This window comes from Pleurodeles waltl, chromosome 7 (genome assembly GCF_031143425.1).
Source record: "Pleurodeles waltl isolate 20211129_DDA chromosome 7, aPleWal1.hap1.20221129, whole genome shotgun sequence".
Lineage (NCBI taxonomy): Eukaryota > Metazoa > Chordata > Amphibia > Caudata > Salamandridae > Pleurodeles > Pleurodeles waltl.
In genome coordinates this window covers 1498919946-1498922299 of record NC_090446.1, presented here as the reverse complement: position 1 = coordinate 1498922299, position 2354 = coordinate 1498919946, and the positions used below count along the sequence as shown (strand labels likewise).

Below are 2354 nucleotides of genomic sequence, written 5' to 3'. Positions count from 1 at the left end.
CTTTCCACTAACTTGCAGCTTCACTGTTGAAACTATAGTATATAAACAATAATGGTTTCAGAAAACATAATTATCATTTGCACAACACCAAGTAAAGTGTTCTGATTTGTTTTCATCCTGTTAAAATATTTTTTCATCACACAGAAGTACAAAAATGGGCTTTCACAACTACAGAAATATATTTTGAAATGTCTGTACAGTTGAATTAGTTATTTAAATGTTGTGTGTTAAGAACAACCTGACACCATAAGCCTTACATTTCACACACTTTGTTCAGCAGGTCAGATGGTTCACCTTACAATAATTTTTACTTCTGACTGCATTGTTCCAGTATTTTGTAAGAAGACAAACTGACTTTTGACCTCTGTCTCTGAACTCAGAGCAAATGTGACAAGAAGATTTAAATGTGTTTTTATTTCTCCTTCATTTTCAGACTGAACAGAGCACCTGTTCTTTGCCAACTCGCCAGAAGGGGCGAATAGGTCCTACAAATATCTTGACCTAATAAAATATGACTCGCCATAGTGAGTGGATGAGTAGACTTTTCAAGGCCTGATTGTTGACAGTGTTAGCTCTCACCAAACATTTAAAGCTGTTTGTATGAGAGACCTAAAAATAGGAGAGTCTTACTGTCCCAAAGGTGATACTTAAAAGGAGGAGATGATAGATTTATTGTAGATTGTGATTTGGTAGAAAAATATGTGCACATGTTACAACATGATTCCAGGACTACATTTTGCAAATTGTTCTGACCTCTGCACCATCCCCTTTTTCTTCCTAGGAAAGCTGCTCACCTTTGGAAACTGAAGTTACTTCCATTTTCAAGAACCTGAAACTACCTTCCTTTTCTTACATGGCTGGTGTTGAGGATAACAATGGGCAGGAAGCCTATGACTTGATAACTGATGAAGAAGTGGCAGACGTTCAGGCTGCACTAGAAAAAGGAGACCTGGCCGAAGCTGCTTCAATGCTAAAGAAATCTCTGGAATCCCTGGAGAATACCAAGTTGGACATTGCCATCACAGGAGAATCAAGGTCTGGCAATTCTACCTTTGTCAATGCCGTCCGGGGAATGGAAAGTGTAACTGATGGAGCAGCCCAGACAGGTGAGGTAGAAACCACCATCGACCCAACACCTTATCAGTAGCATGACCATTCCAATGTGACCATCTGGGGCCTGATGGGCATTGGAACATCCAAGTTCAAAGCCAACACTTATCTAGAGAGAGTCAATTTTAGCCACTATGACTTTTTTATTCTCATTGCCTCTGAGCGTTTCAAAGAAAACCACAGACAGCTGGCCCTCAAGATCCAAAAAATGGGCAAAAAGTTCTACTTTGTGCATTCAAAAGTGGACTTTGACTTGTTTGTGTCCCAAAGACATTGCAAGCCTACGTACGATGAGGAAAGAATCCTGAATTAAATTAGGGACAACCGCACCAACTGCTTGAAAGAAGGGGGCATAGACTCCCCAAAGGAATTCCTCCTGTTTTGCTGTGAGCTGGCCTCTTCGACTTCAAGAAGATACAGGACACCCTGTAAAGGGAACTCCCGGCCACAAAAGGCATGTCTTCTTGCTCTCACTGCCCAGTATTTCAGTAGCAGTTTTACAGAAGAAAAAGGAGGCCCTGAGGCAGCAGATCTGGAAGCAGTCCACACTTTGCTGTGCCATTGCTACCATCCCAATACCTGGACTCTCAGATGCATGTGACCTCACCATCCTGGTGAGGGCGATGAAAGGTTACCTCAAGGAATTTGGTCTGGACACAAAATAATTTAGTAAACTTGCTAAAAAAAAATTTACAAGTCTCAAGATGATCTCAGGGTATTGATCAAGTCCCCACTGGTTGTGAAGGAGATTGCCACGGACATTGTCTTGAAATTAATGACCAAGGCTGCCGGAGCTGGGTTAATGACCATTGAATATGCTCTGAGTACCATCCCTGTTTTCGGCTATGTGGTTGCTGGGGGAATTTCCTTTGCCACCACATACTACATGCTGAAAAGCTTCTTAAAAGAAGTTGCAGAAGATGCTGAAAGGGTCCTGACGAGGGTGTTGGAATAAAGTGTAGATTCTTAGGCCCAAATTTATACTTTTTGACGCAAATCTGCGCTAACGCAATTTTGCGTCAAAAAGTATAGCGCCATTCCTAGATGCCGACCGGGCGCCATATTTATGGAATGGCGCTAGCCGGCGCTAATGCCCTGTTAGCGTCCTTGGAAAGGATGCTATCATGGCTGGGGAGGCGTAGGGGGAACCGGGGCTTGTGCGACAAATTATGGTGCTACACTGTTTAGAGGCAAAACAATTGCCTCTAACCAGTGTAGCGCCATTTTCTGGCACACAACCCCCA

The 2354-nt window shown here is 42.7% G+C and overlaps 1 pseudogene; it reads left to right on the top strand.

The window, feature by feature from the left end:
• The first annotated feature begins 853 nt into the window (after nt 1–853).
• On the top strand, nt 854–2065 carry LOC138247092 (interferon-inducible GTPase 5-like; annotated as a pseudogene).
• Nucleotides 2066–2354: the final 289 nt, after the last annotated feature.